The following is a 19,991-nucleotide window of genomic DNA, read 5'->3' on the forward strand; positions in this document are numbered from 1 at the left end:
CAGCCGCTGCCCCTCTCAAGCGTGCAGTGGTCACGGTGGCCACTGCCAGAGCACGTGGGCAGAGCCCCTCGCCTTCGCAGGAGGGCTTGCGCCGGCCCTGTCGTGGGGCCGAGCGCCGCTCTTCGCCTACCGCGCGCGGCGCCTCCCCGCTCTGAGTCGGGGGAGGGTCCCGCCAGGCCTGCATCCGCCGCGGGGCCCGCGCGTATGCGTGTGCGTGCGCATGCGGTGACCCCGATGGTGAGCCCAAGGGGGCGGGGACGCCCGGATGTCCCGTCTCCCCAGTCCCGCAGCCGGGAGGAGCCCGTCGCGCCTGCCCTCTCCGCGAGTCGCAGCGGAGTGTAAAAAAGTGTAAAAACATAACCATGAGAGAAAAGAGAAAAGTACAAGCATATCACGTTATAATAAAACAGGGGACACAGATAAAAATCTACCATTATAGAAAGAATGCCGATGTAACCAAAAGCAGGAAAAAAGTACAGAACACAAATAGATACATCCTTAACAAGCATTATCCTTAATGTGTAAATACCTGAAACATTGTCATTAAAATCTAATCATTAGTTTGCTTTGATAGACAAGTTATTAGAAATATAGGGTTCACTCGGAATGGGAGAAAATATTTGCATATGAAGCGACCGACAAAGGATTAATCTCCAAAATTTACAAGCAGCTCATGCAGCTCAACATTATAAAAACAAACAACCCACTCCAAAAATGGGCAGAAGACCTAAATAGACATTTCTCCAAAGAAGATATACAGATTGCCAGCAGATACATGAAAGAATGCTCAACATCGTTTATCATTAGAGAAATGCAAATCAAAGCTACACTGAGATATCATCTCACACCGGTCACAACGGCCATCATCAAAAAATCTACAAACAATAAATGCTGGAGAGGGTGTGGAGAAAAGGGAACGCTCTTGCACTGTTGGTGAGAATGTAAATTGATACAGCCACTATGGAGAACAGTAAGGAGGTTCCTTACAAAACTACAAATAGAACTACCATACAACCCAGAAATCCCACTACTGGGCATATACCCTGAGGAAACCATAATTCAAAAAGAGTCATGTACCAAAATGTTCATTGCATCTCTATTTACAATAGCCAGGACATGGAAGCAACCAAAGTGTCCATCAAAAGGATGAACGCATAAAGCAGACGTGGCACATATATACAATGGAATATTACTCAGCCATAGAAAGGAACGAAACTGAGTTAGTTATTTGTAGTGAGGTGCATGGACCTAGAGCCTGTCATATAGAGTGAAGTAAGTCAGAAAGAGAAATACAAATACTGTATGCTAATACATATATATGGAATTTAAGAAAAAAAAATGTCATGAAGAACCTAGGGGTAAGATAGGAATAAAGACACAGACTTACTAGAGAATGGACTTGAGGATATCGGGAGGGGGAAGGGTAAGCTGTGACAAAGCGAGAGAGAGGCATGGACATATATACACTACCAAACCTAAGGTAGATAGCTAGTTGGAAGCAGCCGCATAGCACAGGGGGATCAGCTCGGTGCTTTGTGACCGCCTGGAGGGGTGGGATACGGAGGGTGGGAGGGAGGAAGACACAAGAGGGAAGATATATGGGAACATATGTATATATATAAGTGATTCATTTTGTTGTAAAGCAGAAACTAACACACCATTGTAAAGCAATTATACTCTAATAAAGGTGTTAAAAACACACACACATTCGTAAACTGCATCTACTAGAACTGTTACAATTAGAAAGACAGACAGTTTCAAACGTTAGCGAAAATGTGGAGCAACTGAAACTCTCATACATTCTTGTAAGAGTGTATAATTAGAGAGTCACTTTAAATAACTTCTTTGAAAAATAATGTTATGCAGAATTATGCCCTATGGCAGAACAATTACACTCCTAGGTATCTACCCAAGAAAGATGGAAACATATGCCCACAAAAAGACCTGCACAAAGTTGCTCATAGCAGCTGAATCTAGGTAGCCCATATGGGACACAGTCCAGCTGTTTGTAAATAGGAGAATGAATAAGCAATTTGTAGAACAGTCGCATAATAGAATTCTACTCAGCAAGCAAAGGGAAGAAACTATTAACACACACAATAACATGAGTAATCTCTAATCGTTGTACTGAGTGAGAGCAGCAAGGCAAATGATGAGGGAAAATCATAAATTTTTCTATGACCGGGAAATCAATCTAAGAAAGGAAAAGAATAGTATGCCCGCTTTGTGGTAGGCCTTTCCCAATGTGCAATGTGCATCTGTATTGTACGTTAACCAGATCTCCTCAAACAGGAGGATGTAATCAACCTTTAAGAAAAATGGTTGCTTTATTCAGACACCAACGTTGTAGTTTTAAGGTTATTTTAATTTCTTTTTCATCCCATACAGGGAGCTGTATTGACCAAAACATCTTTGATCAACTTTATGTAGAATGCTAACCTGTCAATATAACACAGAAATTCTTTGTCTCAGAAATGTATAAAATTGCATCTCTAACTCCTGACCAATGGAACAGTTCTCAGAGCTTCTGCAAATCTGTTCCCTGGGTTATAATCCTCAGTTTGACTCAAATAAAATTCTCTTTTCTTTCTTCTTAGCTTGACTGTTATTTGATTTTCTACCAACACACAAAAGAATAGTTACTATCTGATTCCATTTATATGAAGTTCAAAACCAAACTAATCAATGATGACAGATATCAGGAAGTGGTTGCTTCTAGGGGGATATGGTAAAAATTGACCAGAAAGGGGCACCAGAGAACTTTCTGGAGTCACAGAAATGTCCTATATCTTATTTTGAGTGATATAGATACATGCAATTTAAAAAATTTATTGAATTAACTCAAGACCTGTGCATTTTGTTACATGTAAACTCCACCTCAAAATAAAAACACATTTTCTGTCATTTCTTCAGATTAAAGAAAAATAAGAGCTATTTTTCCTTTTTTCCATAAATAAATAAATAAATAAGTAAGTAAGTAAGTAAATTCAATTCTAAATGTAAATTTTTTACTTAGCATGTTTCTGATGATAGTCAAGCCCTTATCTCCCTATTGAGTGATACTTCAATATGCCCAATTGTCTATTAGCAACTTCTTGGAATATATCCTAGGCACCTCAAACTCAGTATGTCCAAAACTGAATCTACTTAATGTTAAATATTATGGTAGGAGACATAACATTTTAAAAGACATTAATAAATTATATTCAACTGTTTCAAATTTAACTTTCTTATAAAAAAACAAACTACTATGCTAGAATCTGGGGATTTACTGTGAAATCTTAGATGATAGTTATACACACTGTTTTATTCTTTTTTTTTTTTTTTTGCGGTACACGGGCCTCTCACTGTTGTGGCCTCTCCCATTGCGGAGCACAGGCTCCGGACGCGCAGGCTCAGCGGCCATGACTCACGGGCCCAGCCGCTCCGCGGCATGTGGGATCCTCCCGAACCGGGGCACGAACCCGAGTCCCCTGCATCGGCAGGCGGACTCTCAACCACTGCGCCACCAGGGAAGCCCCCACACTGCTTTATTGAGTAAACTACATACCATTTTCTAAAACGGACATTCATACTCTTCACTTGAAAATGGCAACAATTTCAAATTCTCATTCAAGTTCTTTGAAAATTAATCAAGTTATACAGTGGTAGTAAGATATGTAGTATTTTCATACAATGGAAATTACTTGGCAGTAAAAAGGAACAATCTACTGATAAATGCAAAACATGTGAATTTCACAGACCCTATGCTTAGTGAAAGAAAATAGACACAAATGATTACATGCTATCAATTCTATCTATATGAATTTCTAGTATAGGCAAAACTAATGAAAGGTGGCAAAAAATAAATCAGAAGAATGATTGCCGTGAGAGTGTGTGGAGTTGATTGACAAGGGGCTTAAAAGTACTTTCTGAAGTGATAGTAGTATTCTATATGTTGATGGAGTTTGAATTACACAGGTGTATGCATTTGTCAAAAGTAAATAAATGTACATTTTGGATTTCTCCATCTCAGTGCAGTAAATTTTATCTTATTCCTTTTTATTACTAAGAAATTCTATTTCTTAAATGTAAAAAAAGATGAATTTGGATTACATCAAAAACCTTCTTAATACCTCTTTAATTATTGCTTGTATGTATAAGGAAGTTCTCTTTGTTATTTTTATTTTATTGCAGCATTTTTACCTCTGGCATACCTTGTGGAGAAAAGGCACTAAAAGGTGGAACATCTGAAACATTTTCATATCCTGGAGGAGGTGGTTCAAATAATGATGTGTTGAAAATCTAGAGAAACAAAATATAATAATCAGAGACAAATCAGGTATAGTTTCATTACTATAACCAAACAAGGAAATGTGTACTATCTCTTTCTGTCAGTAGATGGTTAATGAAGCCTTTGGTATTTTAAAGATACAGATCAAAGAGCCAGCACTGTGCTAGAGGCTATGAGGATTTCATGAGATGATAAACTTAGAGACCCTTAGAGGATGTATAAGCACTAGCTTTTGATTTAGAAGGAAAACTTTAATTCCCAAATAAAAATCACAGTGTACAATATTCTTAGTCACTTATAAAAATGCTAAGATAATTACTTGGGAGCAAATTAATGTTAAATTCACTTTGAACCAAATATAATATAATCTTTTAAGTGTATCACTGACATTGTTAAGTAGGAATCCATTTTTTTTAGGTTCCAAACCACTACCTCTAAAAGAGAGCTCCAAGCTACAGGAAGAAGAAACTGACAGAATTCCAAAGGGAAATAAAAATAATCCACCACTATAGTGAGATAATCTAACATTCCTTTCCCAGCAATTAATAAAGATTGCAGACAAAATAAGACTAAATTAAGGATAAAGGCGATTTTAGCCAAACAATTAACAAACTTGAACTAATGAACAAATATAAGATCATTAAACCCAACAACTGAATACAATTTTTTCAAATAAACACAGAACATTTATAAAAACTGACCACATAATAGGCTATAAAGGAAGCCTCAACTATTGCCAAATGACTAGTGTCATACAAACCACATTATCTGATCACAATGTAGGCAAGTTAGAAAATCAGATCAAACTGATAGTGGAATAACTTTTAAATTTGGAATTTTAAAAATACCCCTAAATAGCTCCAAGGTTCAAAGATGAAAACATAGAAATTAGAAAATATTAAGATATTAATGATAACTAAAACACTTCTCCAAACTTGTGAGATCTAGTTGAAGTGGCTCTTAGAAGGAAATTTATGGTTTTAAATACTCATATTAGAAAAGAAGAAAGGTTGAACATCAATAAATTAAGTATTCAACTGAAAATGTTACAAAGAACAGCAAAATAGACACCAGGAAGGTAAAAGAGGATATTATACTAAGTAAGAACAGAATTAATGAAACATAAAACATATATACAAGAAATGATTTCCAAAGCTGAAGGTTTATTCTTTGAAAATACAGGTAAAATGGACATATCTCTGTCAATGTCAATAAGAAAAAAATATAAGGTAAGCACAAATAAATAATATTAAGAGTTGAAAAAAAGTCATATCTATAAATGTCGCACAGATTCAAAAAGGTAATAAGAAAATACTAGGAAGAACTATGCCAATAATTGAAAACTTAGATGAAATGGAAAAATGCATTTTAAAAAATTTATTAAAACTGACATAAGGATGCATTTTTTAAAATCTAAATAGTCCTATAACAATAAAAACAATTGAATCAGTACTTTAAAATCTCCCACAAAACAAAGTATCAAAACCAACTGGTTTTCCTTTGAGTTTGAAAGATGAAAGTAAAAGATTGTTTAAGTATAACACAGCCTATTTCAGAGATTAAAAACTCAGTTCATTTTATAAGGCAGGTCTAATCTAGAAATTATACCCGAATAGGCAAATTGCAGAAATACAGGCCAAACATGCTATGAATATAAACTGAATATATATAGATATATGAGTTGAAAACTCTACTACTGACTAATATTACAAATTTCAAAAATGTAAGATTAGTCTAATATTAGAATATCATTTAATATAATTATCATTGTGAAAAAGAAAAATTTATACGCTCATCTCAAAAGATATCCAAAAAAAAGAAAAAAAGTGTTGATTAAATTCAACATAAATCCATGACAAAAAGTCTTAGTACACTTGGAAAGGAAGTGAATTAACGTAACCTGATACAAATATCAAAATTAAGGTGAAACATTAAAAACATTCAAGTCGGGCTTCCGTGGTGGCGCAGTGGTTGAGAGTCCGCCTGCCGATGCAGGGGACATGGGTTCGTGCCCCAGTACAGGAAGATCCTACATGCCGCGGAGCCACTGGGCCCGTGAGCAATGGCCGCTGATCCGGAGCCTGTGCTCTGCAACAGGAGGGGCCGCAACAGTGAGAGGCCTGCATAACACACACACACACACACACACACACACACACACACACAAAAAGCAAGCAAAGTGGCACTATTATTGCATCAAATAGATTTTCAAGTGTGTTTTGAAATTTTCATGCTCTAATTTATACTCATTCAAGAGAAAAATTAGAAAAACTGATCTTTGTAGAGAATTGTTACATGCAGTCCTGTAGATGTATCTCTATATATCAGATGAGGAAAGTGTTATATTCTCTCTTAAGAAACAATGCATGTTTGAACTTTCATGGAATCATCTGTTTACTTCACCTTGTAAAATATAATTGGAAGATAAAAATATTTTCATCCAAAGGTCAAGCTGTGACATGCCAAGAACTACTGATAATTACATTTATTTTTAAATACTGAAAGTTAGAGCCAAGTGAGAAACCTTTTGATTAGCAACCATTTTAAAGTGCCTTCTTTAAGGAGTAATCTGAACATACTTACACAAGCTCAAACTGAATCTTTTGTACTCCATTCACCATATATACTTATTAAGTAGGTATAATACTTAAAATCAACGATGAGAATTAGTCTGACCACAAATATCTTTAACAAATAAACTATGTGGCTAAAATTTTAGCTACCACAAATACTTTCATGAATAGATTAATTTCTCATTTAATATGTCCAGATACTGGTGCTTTTGTTTGTTTTAAATTTCTCTCTCTTGGAAATTTGTTGTTTCCCTGAAGATTCACTTCATTGGTATTTTCAAACCCCTTCAAGACAAAACAAAAAGTCCCATATGACAGAGCATCATGTATCATGATAAGACACTGATTTATTTCTAGCTCATGAACTTCTTGAACTTCATGAATTTCTGGTTCTAAATATGTAGATTTTTCTAAACTCAACATACTTCCATCCTGATGGTGATTTAAAAAAAACTAATAGCCAACATGGCTATGATGATCCCAATTTCAAATGTTTGATTCTATTGTGTATCTTTAAAAAAAAAGGAGGAGGGGGATTCTGGTGATTAATTTTATAATTATATTAAAATCATTTAAATTGTATTTACAAAAATAGTATTAAAATTCTCATTCAATAAATTTTTTTTTTTTTTGCTGTACACGGGACTCTCACCATTGTGGCCTCTCCCGTTGCGGAGCACAGGCTCCGGATGCGCAGGCTAAGCAGCCATGGCTCACGGGCCCAGCCATTCTGCGGCATATGGGATCCTTCCGGACCAGGGCACGAACCCGTGTCCCCTGCATCTGCAAGCGGACTCTCAACCACTGCGCCACCAGGGAAGCCCTCATTCAATAAATTTTTAGGGGCTTAAAACCTTACATGGGATTTCTAATATGTATTTACAAAATAAAGTAATGAAAAGAACACAATTTTAAGAGCCAGCTGAGGAGTCTATATATTCCTTCATCAATGGATACCTGCAAAGAAAACAGAAAATAGCCAACAAGTTGTTATTTTCTTCCATATTACACAAATCCAAACTGTAACAGAACTAGATGCAGATTATGCATATTTCCTGAAGTCACAGCTAGAACTCTATTCTTACATGAGAGAAGAATTGTTATGGGAGTCTTGAACCTGCTCACACACACACAGAGGAGATCATTATTAGACTTTATGATTGAAACTGGGTCCCCCTAAAACCGAGCTCCCCTGCCAAGTTTATGATTAACCTCTCTAGCCAAAGCTTTATTCTCTTTCTCATTCTGCCCCTGGTCCTCTCAGGATTAAGAAGTATCAGAGAAAAGGGGGGACTGAAACCAAGCAGTACCCTGCAGGCCCCTCCCAGGTACAAGAGCCCCTCAGTGTCCCCCGTTTCTTTTTTGTAGTAAAAGTGTTTAGTCTTCTAGGCCTTCCATGGGTTCCAAAGAGCAGACTCAAGCAGTTACTAATTAGGGAAGTGAGGGAATAGAGAAACAAAGCAAAAGCGGTCAAGCAAGAAAGTAATGATAGCTTAAACAGTATAACAACCTGATGTATATCTTTGGGCTGTTCTGCAGAAACTAAGAACCCCACCCAGGTGGAGGATGGGGACTACATGCTGACCACAATCACACAGACCCTAGACTAGTTGGAACCAGAAGATTGATGATTCAGATTTCCAAAACATCACCCTGTTACCTCACCACCAACCAATCAGAAGAAAGTCCATGAGCTGCAACCTTCACCCCAAATGTTGCCTTTCAAAACCCTCCCCTTTAGAAAGCTAGGAAGGAGTCGCATAGCCCAGGGAGATCAGCTGGGTGCTTTGTGACCAGCTAGAAGGGTGGGATAGGGAGGTAGGGAGACACAAGAGGGAAGAGATATGGGGATATATGTATATGTATATGTATATGTATAACTGATTCACTTCGTTATAAAGCAGATACTAACACACCATTGTAAAGCAATTATACTCCAATAAAAAATCAAATGGGAAAAATATTTTAGGATCATCTAAAGTATTTTGCCTATAAAAATAAAGGAGAGGGCTTCCCTGGTGGCGCAGTGGTTGAGAGTCCGCCTGCCAATGCAGGGGACACGGGTTCGTGCCCTGGTCCGGGAAGATCCCACATCCCGCGGAGCGGCTGGGCCCATGAGCCATGGCCGCTGAGCCTGCGCGTCCAGAGCCTGTGTCCACAATAGAAGAGGCCACAACAGTGAGAGGCCCGCGTACCGCAAAAAAAAATAAATAAAAAATAAAGGAGACAAGGAATTATATATAATGCTTTAAAAAAAAAAAAAAACTCTCCCCTGAAAGCCACCTGGGATTTCTGGTCTTTTGAGCATAAGCTGTCTGTTCTCCCTATTTGACGCCCTACAGAAAGTGCTGGACTCCTTCACCTCAACCTGGTGTCAGTAGACTGGCTTTGCTGCATAGCAGGCTAGCAGACCCAAGTTTGGTTAGGTAACATTATGAGCAAAATTCCTGGTAAAAGTTTTGTCATTACCCACCAAGATGCAATGGTGTTCTATGATCAGGTTTAGAACCCACTCATTTGGAGCAAAGTTAATCCTGAAAATGATGAGTAGGAAAAAAGATTTGTTTCCAAGGATAAATAAATCAACTGGCCACAAAATCAGTGCATTACAGGTTTTGCCACTAACTTGTTGTGTAATCCTGGCCATGTCTTCAATTTCTCATCCATACATGGGGAGAATATTGCTACCTCACTAATTCACAAAGATTTGAGGCTCAATTAGACAACTGCTAAGAAACAGAAGTTCATTTTTTTTTGTTTTAATCAATTGAGAAGTGTGTCACACTGTCTTGATTCTATTAGAATATCCAGTTATTTTCTAACAAGAAGAATAATTTACAAACTATCCAAAATAGCCAACAACATGTATTAACAAAACAAATAGGCTCATACATCTCTGTCTGGCTAGAAAAGTTTATATATGTTCCAAGGTTCATTATGTTATCTCAGTTAATAAAGGGAGCTATTGGTATTCCTGTTTTCATACATTGCATCTGGTTTACAAATGCACAGTGCTTGGAGAAGTTAGATGACCTAAAGACAGCCAGTGAAAGACGGAACTGGTGTTCAAATGTAGATCAGTGAAAGCTAAGACACTCTTCTGAAATAATCTTGTCTTTCAGAACAGGGTGGAGAAGGAAATTCCCTCTAAAGACATGCAAAATAGTGAACAGATCTGAGAATTTAACTAGATGTTACAAAACAAAAGGGAAAACAGAGGACAACCTTGCACCCCAAGGAAGACTGAAAAGGCAGCCCTTACTTAACGCCCCGCCCCAGCCACTATTGAGAGTCAGGTGACTTAGAAGTAGTAGAGCATTTTTAGTAGTAAAGCGAAGGATTAGAAAGGGGAACAAGACAGAGGATCTGAGGCTCTAATGACCCCTAACCTAAGGGTCTAAATAGACTGAAAGCACTCTGATGGACAAATGGCAATTTGGAATTCTGGAGAGTCCAGGAGGCTTCTGGAGGTTCTGTGGTCCTTGGAGGGGTGAGTGGGGGGTTCTGTTAATCTCTTTCTTTTGTTTGTTAATGATGCAAATCCTTGAGTTCTAAACAGTTAGAGGAGCTTGGTCAAGGCCACGGAGAATTAAGCAAGAAGATGACAGCCCAGAAAGTGAGCTAGAGGAAGGCATTCATTTTATTTCTTTGCTGGTCACTGCATCTCACAGGTTAGAAAAGGAAAAATGAAGCAGAGGCAGCACCCCTGTCTAGGAGTGAAGATTATATCTCGCCAGACTTCCACTTTTATTATACCTATTATACATAATTATAGTAAAAGAAGTGCAAGAGGCAGAAGGATTTCCACAAAATTTAAGCTTCTGGGTCTCTCACTTGAAATGGCCCTTCCAAAGACTGGAAAGGTGCCCTAGCAAATTTTATTCATAGTTTTAATTCTATCGTAATTAAATAGACATATGTGTTTGTATGACTATGTGTATGTACATCTATACATATATATATTTACTTGACTGTTTTTACATAAAATTATAACTTGTATTCACTAAGGAGTCCTTTAATCGTTATCAGGACTTCAAGTATGTCACTTTGAAAAAGTTAAGTATTCCAATCAATTATTCAATAAAAGTGTTTTATTTTTAGTTGCCTTGCAAATACTTTTTAAAATTTACTCATTTACCTCTTTTTCCCTACACCAGGGATAGCTATTTCAGGAAATAGGGAGCTGGTTTTTACACTAGGTCACATATATGCTCTCTAATTTCATGCTCATCAGAACAATATCACTATCCCCATTTTATAGAGGTGAAAATGATGGCTCAGGAAGGTTAAGTATTCACTCAAAGTCACTTTAATTTCAGTGGGCGAAGATGGAATTTCAACTTGCGTATGTCTGACTTCGAAGTCCAAAATTTATTCTTTTGACTAAAATATACTATCTTCCTCTGAAACAGGAGTCAGCAAACTATGTTTCACTGACCAAATCCAGCTCACTTCCTTTCTTTGTACAGCCCACAAGCTAAAAATGGTTATCACATTTTAAATAGGTGAAAAAAATCAAGAGGAATAATATTTTGTGACATATCATTTATATGAAATTTAAATTTCAGTGCCTACAAATAAAGTTTTATCGAAACTGTCACACTTATTCAATTACGTATTTACTATCACTTTTTTGGTGCTACAATAGCAGAGCTGAGTAGTTGGGACAGAGATCAGCTGGCATACAAAAGCTGGACCTTTACAGAAAAAGTTTGCTGACACCTGCTTTAAAACATCTATCATGATAAAGTTCAGCTGAAGGTATAATCCTCTCCAGATGAAACATGATACAAGATCTTCAGTAATAAAACCTTTTTAAAAAGTCAGTTTCTGTTTATGAAATATTGGATCAAAACTTCTAAACAGAATAGTAAACTTTTAAGTATATGCTTACTACAGGAACGTCTTGATGTTCTCTGCTTTCAACTCATCCAAAAATGCTTTCTTCACATTATGCTGTGGAATGTTAGTAGCTTCACTGGAGGATTTTATAAACCATCCTGTAAAATACAAACAAATATAGGAATGAGATATGAGCTTATAGACAGGGCCTATCTTTCCTTATTATTGTATTTATCATATAAAAAACATAAATCATCAATGACCTCCGGCATTAACTGAGATTTTCTGAAGTTTCATTGCTCTTGCCTACTTCCATTGGAAGAAAAATCATGCAGACACACTTAATTACAAATCAGTTGCAACATATTTTTTAATCCAATTTCAATAAGTATTGCTGTTATTCTAAGAAATGTTTTATAAAATTAGCGCTAAAATTGAAGATGGTTCAACTGATGGGAAAAATGAAGGCAAAGAGGAGATCCACCTTCTTTCTCCTTTAAGCTTCTATCCGCAGTGACGACGCCTCTGCTGACCCAGAATAAGCATTTAGTAAATGTTTGTAATGAATTAATTATGAGTATATTTCAAGTACATAAATTATCTCAAAGAGTTGAAGGCAATTCAGACTTGTAATTTGTTCTGGTTCTGAAACTAATGCAAAATATACTTAAATATTTTGTGCTTGCAGTTGAAGTAGGCTTCAAAAGTTCAGCTTCAGAGAGCTACAGTGAAACTCCAATTCACCCAACATCTCTGCAAGACACACAGTGAATACAGAGACTAGAGGCAATGGGTAGCCAGATCGCGTAGAGCCATTAGCCCTGGTAGTTGGCTTCGTGACATAGTTTATTTAGATAAATGATATGATCTGTGCATAAAATGGTTACCTAAATCACCCAGCTAGCTTTCATGGAGCTTTCCAGTTATTAATCACATACACGTTACACACATGCATATATACACGCATATTGAAATAAATGGTTGGCAGCAAATGGAAATACAGTTCCACCAGTATGTAAAATAAAGGGACTTGGATTAGACTGTAGGATAAGGGCACTCGGAGGATGAAATGCTTGAATCGAGATCTAAAAAATGAGCTGGATAAAGAGGACGGAGGCCTGTGGGAGGGAGGGAGCAGAGAATCCTAGGAAAAAAATTAACAAACATTAATAAAGAACACACAGCCATTGAGCAGTGAATATAGGGATGGGGCTGAGGGCAATACTGGGACGAATAAAATGCTTTTAAAAGATGCAGAAGATCTTAATCCTCATGCTACCCTTGCCCACATTGTACAGCTGAGAAAATTGAAACTCGAGTTGAAGTGTGCTCTTAACGAGCACACTTATCTAAGCCCCACAATAACCCTAATATCCACATGCTAGTTATGAGCAGAGTGTGGCTCAAAGGTTACACAACAAGCAAGAAGAGGCTGAATTTGAGCCAGCATGGTTGGTCTATGCCCTGGTCTTCTAAATCCCAGAAAGGGGACCCAGAATTCAGAGTAGGGCCGAACTACCAGGCTATACCTTAACGCTAGTCCTGTGCATTAATATCCAGTTAGAAGCATCTCCTCACCAGGAAACAATTTTTTAAAAGTGCCAATACCCCAGTACTGTGCCAGGAGCTTTAGATGCTATTTCGTTTACGATTCCCACTAACTTACAGATAGTATTCTTACAAAGGTTGACAAACTGTGGCTCAGAGAGACTCGGTAACTCGCTCAAGGACACAGAGAAGCTGCAGAGTTAATATTAGAATTTAAAAGAGTCTCAGCGAATCTGTGCTGCCCCCTGGTAATCATGGAGAGTTGGGTTAAGTCTGCAAATCAGTACACAGGGGAAAACGCTCAAGAACTGCTATTAAGGATCTGTTCAGAGCACTGACAATGTCAGCCGGTTAGCTCCTAAATGTTCCTCTTTATTTCCTCCCCAGGACGAAAGAATGAGAGAATAGGGCTCCCACGCAGCAGTGCCCTGAGTTCTACCTACTGTATACACGAAGCAGGTCCAGGCACAGGCACTAGATAAAGACCCCCCCAGAGATCCGGCGCTCCTGCTAAAACGTACCGATTGCTCGCAGAGCCTCAGCAGTTGGAACTTTCTCAAGTTCACTTTGAGTCTCTCCGTTCTACTCCTTACCCTGGGTGACTGTCCTACAGAAGCCCGTCCAGAACCCAGCTGTGCACTGCCCCCAGCAACTCCCACCTAACTCGTGGGTGCTCGTCCCCACTTGCCCCACCCCCCGGGAGACCAGCAGCTGGCCCCACGCGGCAGCTGGCCCGGGAGTCCCGCGAACCGCCGAACAGCCGGGTAGGCTCGGGGTTGTGCGTGGCGAGGGCCCCCGTACCGAAGAGGAAGCCGAGGACGAAGAGGCAGGCGGCCAGAACCAGGTCCCAGCGCACAGCCAGCGCGCGCGGCGCCAGGCGACAAAGGTCGAGTCCGTTTCGTGCAGGGGATTCCACATCTCAGCGTGTGGCCGGTGGGGCCTCCGGGGATCGGTGCCTCTGCGGTGGGCCACCCTGCTGCCTCGCGGGCGGCGGCGCAAAGGCTTCCTCCTTCGAGGGCCGCTGTTAGCAGTTCTGCAGCCTAGACTCCACTCGCACTCCCAGGGCACTCCCAGTTTCTCCGCCCCTGAAAGTATTTCTAGTTTACTCTCAACCAATCCCGGAGAGCAAGAGGCAGCATCAGTCCCCAGAAGAAGAAAACCCGGCACCTTCGGAGAGGTGCTTAAAAAAAAAAAGTTTAGCTTGAAAATTTCTAGCCCTTATTTTAAAATAAAAGGAAAAGAAGGAAGAAAGGGAAGGAGGAAGCAAAGAACAAACTCTTCTCCTTTCTCCACTTCCAGACCACAATCCGATTCACAAAAAGAACACTAAGTACCCCGTAATTCAATAGCACGATCCTCTTTTTTCTGTCTAGGAAAATGCATGTTCCAGGCAAGTTGGTAGACTAAACTATTCCTCAAGAACTTTCTTCAGATCCGAAATCCTATTAAATACTATTATAGCCCTAAAAGGAGTAAAATCAAGTAGAAAAGGGTGGTGTCCAGTTCTGGCACTGCTTTGGATATTCAGGGAGTGAATTTTGGTGTCAATGCCAGTTACCACTGTGCTCTTTTTCTTAATGAAGATCATTGATACTTATCAATTATTAGGGAATTATTCCTCCCTTTACATAGCACAACCATTTTTAAAGAAATACTATTGGAATTTGCTGAAGGCAGAGAGTACATCTCTTTTTATATCAGAGCTGCCCTTGGCACTCTCTTACATTGCGGGTATGAAATCAGTGTTTGTTGAGTTAACCTGAAGAATCAATCACACATAAATCTACCCCTGTTATAAATTCTTAAAAAATTATAACAATGATATCTAAAGGAGGAGAATAACGACATGCTTTATAAAATCTACGATGTTCTTATAATCTGTAAGGGAGACTGCATGCATGGCCTCTAGCTAGGAGTGCTTTACGGAAGCATTGCATTTAAAAGAATCGTGAAGTACCAGCAGAGTTTGAACCAGGGGAGATGAGAAGAAACTTTGGGTCTGGGAGCCAGAGCGATAGTCAAGGAATGGCAGATAGTTTGCTTTGGGAAAGGGAACGAACAGGGAGAGAGCGAGGAGACACGGGGCTACATCATAGAGAATGTTGGGTACTTTGATAAAGAATTTCTGAGCTAAGTGAAGAGATGTGGGAAAATTAAAATGTTAACAGTGAACCAAGACAACTACTAGATGACTTAGGACAGGAAAGGAAGGAGTTTCTTCAGCCCTTTCTAACAATAGGGTATATTTATTAAATGTCTCCTAATGTTCCTATTGTTAAATCTAACCAGGAATGGTGGAAGAATAATACTTCCTGAGCACTTTCTAAATGAGCCACTTTATATACATCAACTCGTTTAATCATCGGCACCTTCGTGGTTGATACTATCACCCTTCCCATTTTACACGTAGGAAAACTGAAATTTAATGAGATGAGATAAATCACTCAAAGTCACAAAGCTAAGACAAAATCCAAAGTGTGCCTTACTCTAAACCACTGTACTGTCTCCCTTGAGCATGGGCTGCATTTGCTAAGCTCTTTGCTTGTATTGGGAGGAACACTGGTCTTGGAGTCAGAAGACTTGGACTTAAGCTTTGGATCTGGTCCTGTCTAAGCCTTGTACCCTGGAGAGTCACACATTCGGTTTACTTGAATGTATCTTCTCATTTGTAAAATATAGGATCATCTAATAAAATTATTAAATACCATCTGTTAATAAAGATGTTCTGAAGTTCAGATGCGAGTACAATTGAGGGAAATTATATTTATTAAATATAAGAAGGGTTTTGAACAATGCTACAACTACCTAACAATTTAATTAATACACTTATGGTGAGCTGGGCTACATTTGAAGAAATCAGAGAACAAATGAACATCTGTCAAATCTTATTGAAAGGATTCGTTCTCTCCTCATGAAGCTTACAGTTTAGTGGGGAAAACATAGCTTTAAGAGTAATTAATGACTGATTAATGTTATGAGCACATTCCACATGGCAGGCTCTTGCTATATGCTGTACAGAATTATTTCATTTAATTATCAGGATTTAGCCCAAAAGAATTTGTAATCTCTAACAGGTGGTTTTTCAAGCCACACTAGATTTTTCTTTTCTTTCTTTTCTTTTCTTCTATAAGATGCTCTCTTGCTGTTTTTAAATTTTTTATTTATAATTTTTGGCTGCATTGGGTCTTCGTTGTTGCACGAGGGCTCTCTCTAGTTGCGGCGAGGAGGGACTACTCTTCCTTGCGGTGCGCAGGATTCTCACTGAGGCAAGCCACACTAGATTTTTCTGTTGCTATTAGTTCTCTTTTACAGCTGAAGAAACTAAGCTTTAATGAAGTTGATTAACACCCACCTTCCCCCCCAAAAAAACCTGACACATGTTTGCTTTGATAAGCATTAGATCACACTGTACTTCCTTCTTCAAGTATTGAGGAAAGTTTGTAGATGACTCTTCATATAAGGACTTGTAGAAGAAGAATGCCAAACCCAGTAAGATACGTTATTTATCTTGATTGAAACCTTTACCATACTATATTGTAACTGTGTTTACTTGTCCATCTTCCTGGATATTGTGAATTTTTTTTGAGGTCAAGGACTTTATCTGATACATATTTATACCCATAATTCCTGGTACAAGATAGCTAGGAATGGCTATTTGTTTCAATTAACGAACAGGTGAATGATTGAACAGAAGAACAACTTTAATGTTAGAAAGGAAAACTATTTGCTTGATAATTCACTATGTATTATGTCACCTAATGACAAATGAAAAATCTGACATCCCTACATCTTGCCTCGGTGCCTATTTGAGATTTCAAGAGCATTGATTTCATACAATACTCTCCCCAACCCTGCACCATTTACTTCCTTCACACATTCATTATGACTCATAAACTCCCAAGGAAAAATGAATACAACATCTGTTTAATAATGCTTTATTTTTGAAAGTGTCCAAAATTGCAAATGTACTCATCTATGTGGACATCATATTTCCACTTTCATATGCATAACTTCTTATATGGACGTATTATTTCCACTTTCATATGCATAATTTTTTCTCTCTTTAAAGATCCTGCTTAAAAATACCTATGTTGTGAAGTCTTCTTGATATTCATAGACATTTGCTACTAATACACTGGTCTCTAATTTTCCTTTTTTGTGTCAGCCTTTTGTTACACATGTTACTCTCTTATTCCCTTTCAGATTTTAAGCTTCTTGGTGCCAGGAACCATATCACGTTCCTGTCTATTTTCCAGAGTTATCACAATGCCTCGCATATAGAAACCACCTTTTGAATGAATGGATGACATTATGCTAAGTAAAGAAGCAATTATGAGGTATAAGAGATCATTACTGTTACTGAAGAACTTTACTCAAAGGGGGAAGACAGGACCTAAACGGAAAGATAAATAACAATACCAGAAAGCAGAGATTATGAGCCAAAAAGAACAGCAATAGCTTGTGCTCAGGAAAGCATTCTGGGCTCCTTGTTTGTACCTAATGACTCATATTAACCTCATTAGCTTTTGTTTGAAGAACACCTTGAAATATTTCATAGTGCCATACGCCCATCCATACACAAAAAATGTGTGGCTTTACTTTGTAGGTAGGTAGATAAGCAAAAATGTGACCTGATCATCCTCTTCCTCTCCCAGTGCAGGAAATAAGAGATTCAGAATAGAAATATTAAACGAAGGAAACGTAATACACTTGTATCTGCTACTAGTTATCAGCTCTTACAGAATCTCTAGACTGAAAGCTCCAAAGAGGAAGGGCTGTGCCTGACAGAGCACTTGGCACATAATACGTATACGATAAATACCTTTAAATGATTGAACAGTACAGCAACTATTAGATGATGAATAGTTATTACCTAGTTACAAAATTCTTTTAAACAATAGAACAGTATAGTACAAAATGAAACTATTTAACTTTAATTCAGTAAAGAGAGAAAGCATTTTATTCAGTCTGAAAGGCATTTCTTAAAATTATCAACATGGGCCAAGTACTGGGCTGCGTCACAGAAACACCAAATAATAAGATCTTTGTTTGCTTAAGCTGTGATTTCTGACTCTCTGAACTGTAAGGTTTGGTAAAAGCAGATGCTCAATAAATAGTAGCTATTATGTTTCCCTACCTATGACTGGCTAGAATTGAATATATATAAATCAGTACAAAATAGTTGTGCTGGCTAACCAGCCTTGGAGAGAATGTGTATAATCCAACCTTGTTAGGCTGAAATGATTTAAAACAGTCTTGACCAAGAAATCTTGGAATCTTGCTGTCAACTCAAGTGGGAGGAAGCTTCAGAGCTCAAACAGAACAATGTTGTCAGATTAATTTTCCAAGATCTCTACTCTGTTTTTGATTTCCCAACTCAGAAACCTTAAGTGGAATCCAGTGCACTATATAGTGATTCTAAATTCCTTAACAAAGCAGTGCAGGCTATCTAGATTTTGGATTCTTTTTGGCAACATCCTCCATTAACCTCCCTGTCGTGTACTCTAATGTAATTTCCTTAGTCTTGCTAACCTTCAGTTTACTCATCTATAAAATAGTAATAATACAAGTTCCTGTTGCACACGGTGGTTAAAAAATTTTAGCAGACAAGCCTGGCACTTAGATCACTGTAAGTGAATAAGAGATGCTGTCGTTACGTATTTCAAAAAAATCATGTAAAATCATTATCTTATTTGATCAGATTATTTTAAGTAAACATCATATATGTACTTAGAAATCTCCTGTTTGAAACCAATACCCTATCATTACGCTAACCTACACTTAAGGAAAAACTATTCTTATGAGAACAGGAAAGAAATATATTCCAAAGAGTAAAATGAGATACTCTATGCATAATACTAATATTTCTTTCATAAATTGAAAGTGATGAGATCAGTCAATATGGCAATAAGGAAAAGGTAAATCTGACTTTGTACAGACATGAACTAAATCAAAGAGTATTACACTCATCTGTGGAATATGTTTGAAAGAAAACAAATAAAATTATTTTAGGTCCTTTATCCCCAGGCTCTAATACATATTTACTTTTTAAAAATACTTTAATGTTCTAAAAAGAAAAATACTTTAAAGCTCCATGACAAAGGAAACCATAAACAAAACAAAAAGGCAACACACAGAATGGGAGAAAATATTTGCAAATGAAGTGACCGACAAGGGATTAATCTCCAAAATATACAAACAGCTCACGCAGCTCAATATCAAAAAAACACACAATCTAATTAAAAACGGGCAGAAGATCTAAATAGACATTTCTCCAAAGAAGACATACACATGGCCAAGAGGCACATGAAAAGATGCTCTAACATCTTTACTAACTATTAGAGAAACACTAACTAGAGAAATGCAAATCAAAACTACAATGAGGTATCACCTCACACTGGTCAGAATGGCTGCCATCAAAAAATCTACAAACGATAAGTGCTGGAGAGGGTGTGGAGAAAAGGGGACCCTCCTACACTTTTGGTGGGAATGTAATATTGGTACAGCCACTATGGAGAACAGTATGGAGGTTCCTTAAAAACCTAAAAATAGAACTACCATATGATCCAGCAATCCCACTCCTGGGCATATATCCAGAGAAAAACATAATTTGAAAAGTAACATGTACCCCAATGGTCATTACAACACTATTTACAATAGCCAGGACATGGAAGCAACCTAGATGTCCAACAGAGGAATGGATAAAGAAGATGTGGTACATATATACAGTGGGATATTACTTAGCCACAAAAAAG

The 19,991-nt window shown here is 37.9% G+C and overlaps 1 long non-coding RNA gene across 1 annotated transcript; it reads right to left on the reverse strand.

Moving 5' to 3' along the window:
• Positions 1 to 4,209: 4,209 nt before the first annotated feature.
• On the reverse strand, positions 4,210 to 14,281 carry LOC137229695 (uncharacterized). Its single transcript, XR_010945802.1, has 3 exons — positions 14,038 to 14,281; positions 11,741 to 11,846; positions 4,210 to 4,284 (listed from the first exon to the last, which is right to left on the reverse strand). It is a non-coding gene; the product is annotated as an uncharacterized lncRNA (long non-coding RNA).
• Positions 14,282 to 19,991: the final 5,710 nt, after the last annotated feature.

The sequence above is a fragment of the Pseudorca crassidens genome, chromosome 9 (assembly GCF_039906515.1).
Source record: "Pseudorca crassidens isolate mPseCra1 chromosome 9, mPseCra1.hap1, whole genome shotgun sequence".
NCBI classification, from domain to species: domain Eukaryota; kingdom Metazoa; phylum Chordata; class Mammalia; order Artiodactyla; family Delphinidae; genus Pseudorca; species Pseudorca crassidens.